Below are 7,690 nucleotides of genomic sequence, written 5' to 3'. Positions count from 1 at the left end.
CAGAATTGGTGTCTTAGGGTTCCCATATGCCCCTTTTTTCCATCAGCACTAATGAGGAAAGGCTTATCTTAGCTGTACTCTCCTTCCTCACTCCCTCTTTTTAGCTGGATACAGCACACACAAAGAAGGCTTTGCCCTGAGTAATATGAGCACATGTCATATCTATCCCTCTTGAGCTGGCCTCAGTCAGAAGATCCCTGGTGATGTTTTTCACATTTGGATATTCTCAGCATCTCTTTTCTGATTCCCTCTCCTTTTTGATGCCCAGCCCCCAGTCCTCTCCTCTTGCTCTCAGCCTGGGCCACAACACTGTCTTAGTATTGGTTACTTACATCCATTGCCCATAATAACTGAAAAAAAGTAAAGGATGTAAAATAACAGGCCTTCTAGCCTTAGTTTCAGAGTATGTGGGGAAGGAGTTGGCTCTGCTTCCGAAAACAACTCCCCAGTAAGGGCCCCATAATAGCTTTTTAAAAAATTTTTTAATGTTTTATTTATTTCTGAGAGAGAGAGAGACAGCGTGAGCAGGGGAGGGTCAGAGAGAGAGGGTCATACAGAATCCAAAGCGGGCTCCAGGCTCTGAGCTGGCTGTCAGCACAGAGCCCGAAGCGGGGCTCGAGGCCATGAACTGTGAGATCATGACCTGAGCTGAAGTTGGACGCTTAACTGACTGAGCCACCCAGGCGCCCCCCATAATAGCTTTTAAAAGCCATGAAGGCATGAGAGTATTTGAACATAAGCACTTTGGGTAAGCAGAGGGGGTCTGTCCCCATGAGTAAAATGTCAAAATCTAGTATTTCATAATTTTCCAGGATTTCTCCTCTCCTCCCCCTCCCATCTCATGCCACCAGCTCTTCTACTCAGTATGACTCACATGAATCTTGATTGCCTCAAAGCTTATCTGTATCTTCCTGGCTTCACTTGTTTTCCTATCCAGTCCAGGTCCTATGGTCAGTTACTTTTATCACATTTTTGTTAATTTCCTTGCCCTTAAAATCACAATCTTGGATAATTCCAGCCATTTTCCTCCTCTACTCGCCAATCCTAGACTAAGATAAAGGAAATCACCCAATCCTGCAGAGCTGAGCTTGTGAGTGGACACTGTTTTGAGTTAGTCCAGCCCATGAACTGCCCTATTTTGTGGGCAGCATATTTTCCACACTCGCCCTCCAGGTCTGTGGGCCCCAGGGCCATATTTGTTTTGTGTGACCCCTGGCACCGGGGCTGCAATTGATTGAACTGTTAGTGGATTCCTAATCCAAGCTGTGCTAAGCAAATGTTCTCTCCTGGGAATCTTGGCTTAGGGATGGGAGACTGTGATTCTACCTGGACTGGTTTCTTGAACAGAAGAGACCTCCCTCCCAGCTACCATGAGAAATGAAAAAAGACTATCTGCAGGGAGAGAGAGAGAGAGAGAGAGAGAGAGAGAGAGAGAATGAATGAACCATGTAGAGGCAGAGACCAGAAATGGGGAGACTTGTTTCTGCTTCCTAAAATCTTCCCAGGCTCCTCTGACCTTGTGGTGTCTGAGTCACATTTATCTAGATTAAATCGTTTAAGTTAGCATAACCTGTACCCAATGCAGAGCCTACTACAAATCCAGTCTCCTCAGTTAGCCCACAAAGTACCCAGCAATCTCTCTACAGGTCAGCTTCTGCCATCATCCCCCATTCTGCTTCAGAGGGAAAATAAAGGCAAGGGGGAGGAAACTGACCCTCAAAGCATCGGAATCTCTCTCACTCTTTCTTTCACAGAGGAGAGAGGTCTCCCTTCAAATCCTTCCACTGTGATGTGTATTTCATTCCCTTTTGTCTCTTCAGGAACTTTGCTCTTCACTTAAGCCTCCCCTTCACGGATATTCAACTTTTTCCTCTCCCCTACTCTTTGATCTCAGCATATAAAGTTGATCTACTGGCCCAACCATTTTTTAAAAAGTCCGATTTTAATCCCACACACTACTGACTGTTGTACATTTCGTTCTTGCCTTCAACAAGCTCCCAGGGAGTAGTGTGACTCTCCATCTCCACATCCTTACCTTCCATGTATTCCTGAAATCTAGTGCCTTAGACCTAGTGACCTCTTCCCAAAATCTCTACTGAAAATACTTTTGCTGAAGTTGCAAATGACCTCTGAGCTGAAAAAATTCCACTGGAAATGTTCAGGCTTAACTTATTTGAGTACTTGATGTCATTTGGCTTTGTTGATCACCCTGACCCTGCACCCTTTTACTCTGTTGGCTCCTGTGGGCTCTGCTCTTCCAGTTTTTTTCTGACACCCACATGGGCCCTTCATGGCATCCTTATTGCACTCCTTTCCTTGCACCCACTATTTAAATAAGAAAACAGGGCACCTGGCTGGCTGAAGTGTGGAGCACGTGACTCTTGATCTCAGGGTTATAAGCTTGAGCCCCACATTGGATGTACAGATTACTTAAAGGCAAAAATCTTTAAAAATAAATAAATAAGAAAACAGTGTAGTCTACACCAATTTCCCATGTCCTCACTCTTCCCAGTAACCTCAATAGCACCCACCCAAAGCAGACCTTGGTAATTTGGGGTTTCTCAGAATCTGATTCCCCTTCCTTCTTACAAGATAAGCAGAGCCATGACAGACATTGAAAAGGTTGGGTCTTTTTTTTTCCCCCCACAGCTCTTAGGCAACTAAGACAGAGCCATGTGACATAGACCTGGCCAAGTAGCCCCCAGAAATGTAGATTCTGAAGTAAATGATTCAGAGAAATAGAACCATGGAGAATTCATCCTGGCAGTGGGCACAGCAGGGTCAACTCTATCCCATGCTTGGGGGCTATGGGATGAGTACTGGTGGTGGTGACATCAGGCATCCACTGATGGTGAAAGTAGCAGTATTCTCACTGTCTGGTTTTGACGTCTCACTTCGGCTCTCGTTCTGATGGACCGGCATCTCATTGTTCCCACTTATTTTCCAAGGTTGCATGTCCTGCTTGGCAATACTATGACCCACCCAGTGCCCTTTCAACTAATGGCTTTTCTGTTTAAATCATGCTGTGTGACACGGTGACTGCAGGTGACTAGGACTCCCAAATTTGCATCTCCATCCTTTCCTTGTTGAACTTCAAGTTGTCGTTTGGATAAGTTGCCTTTTAGACAACTCCACTGGTATGTCTCACAGACAAACTCATCTTCTTGTCAGTCTGCATCTCTTCCGTGTTCCTGGCTTTGTGAATAGTATCTGTGACTTGTTCAGCCTGAACCCTGAGAGAAAAGCATCTTTGACTTCTCCCACCCTCTTTTAAATGAAACCATTTTTACCTCGTAAACATCTTACATTTTACCTCTTAATGCATCTTAAATCAATCCCTCCTTTGTATTCTTGGTCCTCCTCACCAGAACCATGGCACTCTCCTCCTATCTAGACTACCTCTATCCCAGTATCTACTCCTCTGATCTATTCTCCACCTAGCTATCCTTCGGAATCTTTTTAAGACCCAATCTGATCATGTCACTCCCTTCAATGGCTCCCTCCCGCCCCCATGATAAAACTGACACCCTTTCTATGGGTCTGGCTTCCACTTGACTCTCACTGTTCCTTCACTTGCATCCTATACTCCAGCCAGGTCAAACCACACATTGTTACTGACCCTGTGGGACAATTCTTTACACTCCATAAATGCTTGATGGGGCTGATAGTCACAATGCCACCTCTGCCCTCCCTCCTCCTGAAATGGATACATGACCCATTGTGCCAGGCAGGAGACTCCATCACTCTGACCAATGTGATTAGTCCAGTTATGGGTTTGCAACTTAAGTGGAGCCAATCAATTTTCCCTTCAAAGCTCTCTGGTTTTTGAGGCCATGGTGCTAGGAGCATATGAGGTTGAAGCTAGGTTGAAGCTCCTGTCACCCAGCTCTCCCCACCACATGGAGAAAGTGTGTCTGTGGCAGGGAAGAGAAGGGGACTAAGGCACACAGAGAAGCAGAACCCTGAGGGATGGAGTGAGAGATAGCTCATGACATGTGTTTGAGACCTTGAACTCAGCCCTGCCTAAAGTTAGTAAAACCACTACAGCTCTCAGTTCCTTCTTGTTTAAGCTGGTTTGTGTTGGTTTCTATCACCTGTCATTCAACCAGTTCTAATACAAAAATGGGATGGGGTGTGCAGACTCTAAGATGTGGGGTTGATGGAACTGACATGAAATGGAGGCAGTAGGGATCTGATACTCCCTGGCGGGGAAGTTGGAAATCTCTGAGATTTGGGTCACATATCCATCCCAGATGGAGACCTCAGGGACACACTGGAAAAAATGTCTGGACGTTGAAGTGTGCTGGCCTCTTAAGGTTTTCATCAAGGTCCTATAGCTCTGCCTTCTTCCATGCTAGCAGGACTAGACCCATGTCCACCTTTGTTTAGAGTTGCCTTTTCTGCCTGTGGGCAGCAAGCTAGATGGCCAAGGGTCAATCATGCATCTTTTTTTAAATTTTTAATGATTTGTTTAATTTTGAGAGAGAGAAAGAGACAGCGTGAGCAGGGGAGGGTCAGAGAGAGAGGGTCACACAGAATCTAAAGCAGGCTCCAAGCTCTGAGCTAGCTGTCAGCACAGAGCCCGACGCGGGGCTGGAACCCACGAATCATGATATCATGACCTGAGCTGAAGTCAGATACTTAACTGACTGAGCCACCCAGGCACCACCAATCCTGCGTCTTATAGATTGTAAAACCCAGATCCTCTTCCTCAAGCTAAAGTGAATGGAAACAAAGGCATAGATGTGGGACATCCAACAGGAGATACTGGAGCTTAAGGCCTGAGAAGTTACAGAGAAAAAGTGTGATCCTCCATGCCACACCGGAATGTGGCTTTTATTCTCCCAAAAAAAATTTTTTTGAGAGATAAAGAGAGAAGGAGAGAGAGGAAGAGAGAGAGGGAGAGAAAGAATCCTGAGCAGGCTCTACGCTACCAGCGCAGAGTCTGATGCGGGGCTCGGTCCCAAAGACCATGAGATCGTGATCTGAGCCAAAATTAAGAGTCCAATGCCCAAATGACTGAGCCACCCAGGTGTCCCTATTCTCCCAAATTAAAAAAATACACATATACATGGGCACCTGGGTGACTCAGTTGGTTAAGTGTCTGACAACTTCTTGTGGTTCATGAGTTTGAGCCTCACGTTGGGGCCTGTGCTGACAGCGCAGAGCCTAGAGCCTGTTTTGGATTCTGTGTCTCCCTATTTCTCTTCCTCTCCCCCACTCACACTGGGTCTCTCTCTATCTTAAAACTAAGTAAAAAAACATTAATGTGTGTGTGTGTGTGTGTGTGTGTGTGTGTGAATTCAGGGGTGACTGGGTGGCTCAGTTGGTTAAGCATCCAACTTCAGCTCAGGTCATAATCTCATGGTTCGTGAGTTTGAGCCCTGCATCGGGCTCTATGCTGACAGCTCAGAGCCTGGAGCCTGCTTCAGATTCTGTGTCTCCTTCTCTCTCTGCCCCTCCATGGCTCACACTCTGTCTCTCTCAATAAATAACATTAAAAAAAAGAAATTTTAGAATTCAGACAGTGCTGGGGATTCTGGTACCTGGGGACACTGGCTGTGAATCCTTTGGGAAAATGTAGGTTATATCGGTCACAAACCTCATGAGCCTTCTTGAACTTAAATGCCCACCCGTGCTAAACAGCCCCTCCTCTTCCACATCCGTGGTAGAGATGCCACATGGCAGGCCATGGGATCTGACTTCCCAAGCACCCACTTAGGGGTCAAATGATGCAACTCAGAAGTACAGTGGAAGTACCTCTCTGTGGGATGCACATTGGCCAGCAGGAGACAGGAAATGAGAGGGGCACAAATGGATAAACTTTCTCTCAATTCCTCTCTTGGTAAGCTGCTCCAAGGTGCAGTTTCTCCTTGCACACACCATGTGCTTAGCAAACAACACTGTCAAGTGACCTGTTCTCTCCTCACGGCTCATGCGAAGATGTGACCAAATAATGTGTTGTCTTGCATTGCTTCGCACCTTTCCCAACTCATGTCTCTCCTCCCCTCTCATCATCCTGGGCTTTTGTCTCCCCAAACAGTGTGAGCACCACAACCTTTACCTCAGAGTCTGTGATTTCTAGAGTACTTGGATTAAGACATGGAGCCACAATCAAAGCCCCGGTCCCAACATTAAGTCCCAACAGTGAGATAGCAAGAAGGTCCTATGGACACAGCAGATTTACTGCTCAAATGCAGAGAATCTAGCCCAGACTGCTAGCTTCCTGTCAGGGGCCCAAGGATAAGGTTGAGGGCACGGGAGAGGAGTGGGGAAGGACCAGGCCATTTCTAGCCTACTCCATAGGAGAAGCGGAGGCTCATTTCACAGGCTTTCTTTGTGCCTCCTTGCATTTTCTCCTGGGGACCCAACACTTCTCTTGGGAAAAGTCAGACTGTTCTGACTTCTGTGTCTCTGCTCTTAGGCAACTAGAAGGCAGGAGGCCAGAGTCCGGAAGTTCAAAATCTCATCTACAGATGGCTGGCCAGTCAAAAGTTCTGATCAGCCCAGGCTGCTGGAGGGTGGGGAACACTGTGACATCGCTGTGTAAAGGCGGGGCTGGGGAGAAAAAGAGTAGCTCTCTGCCCTTTCTGGGTTTGCACTTGGCACAGATTTGGTCACCTCTTTGTGGACCCCACATGACTCGGCCTAGAAGGGCAGCTACTTAGACTGCATTGGCTCTGAACTCCCTGAGCCTATGAGGTCTCTTCCTTCATTGGTTATCCCAGAAGCATAAGGCTGTATGACATACTTGTATACATGCACTGGCCATGAGGGGAAGCCAGAGGCCATAAACAGCCTCTGAGTCCCTGCTAGATTTGGCTTTGCCATGATGCCGATAGGCACCATCCGAACAGTGGATGCCCAAAGATTACAACTGAAGCTGGAAATAATCAAGAGAGATCCTGTGATCTCCATGTCCTTAGCACCTTCTTTGGGAGGGTGCATGTTATGCTCCACTGAGGCAAAGGTGAGACTCCAGATCTGGTCAGAGGACACGGCAGATCCAGAGCTGCTTCCAATGTCAGAGGTCATTCACCCCATCTCAGACTAAAGGTCTTTTCTTCCTAAATCTAAGACACCCAGGTTTCATCCAAGGAGAGAGAAATTCCAGGGGCCCCACCGAAGGTTGAAGACGCTTCCCACAGCCCCCAAGTGATACAAGTTCTCAGAGGGCCCACAAATTCAATGTCCTAAGGGAACATTAGATGTCCTAAGAGGGAGACTCCTCTTAGGACTGCTTTGGTGATGTGGCCTCAATGTAATAATGAACCACAGACAGAGGGCAAGGAATAGAGCAAGCTGCAGCGTGGCCAAAATGAGTGCTTCTGTGGTTGCCTCACTCGTATCCTAAGCCTCTCCTTGGGGCTGAGGCATAGAGTCAAGTGCCACTCAGGGATTTTGACTATCTGGTCAGGGCTACCTGGATCATGAGCCAGCCAAGTGTTAAACAGATAATGTTTCTCTGGCGGCACTGAGCAAATTAAGATTGACTTACGACCATAGACAGACCATTGTGGAAGCCATGAAGCTGAGAGGGAGGGGAACAGGCAAAGTGTGCCCTATTGCCTAGAAATAGAAACCACAAAGGCCTGATCCAGGTTCAAGGACAAGGACTCAGGAAGATTCTTGATGATGCTTTCTAGTTCACAGAGGCCCAGGAATCAAATCAGTTGGTTTGAAAGGATTG

The sequence above is a fragment of the Crocuta crocuta genome, unplaced genomic scaffold (genome assembly GCF_008692635.1).
Source record: "Crocuta crocuta isolate KB4526 unplaced genomic scaffold, BGI_CrCroc_1.0 scaffold130, whole genome shotgun sequence".
In the NCBI taxonomy this organism is placed as follows: Eukaryota; Metazoa; Chordata; class Mammalia; order Carnivora; family Hyaenidae; genus Crocuta; species Crocuta crocuta.
The sequence above is the reverse complement of the archived record's forward strand: the minus strand, read 5'-3'. Positions refer to the sequence as shown.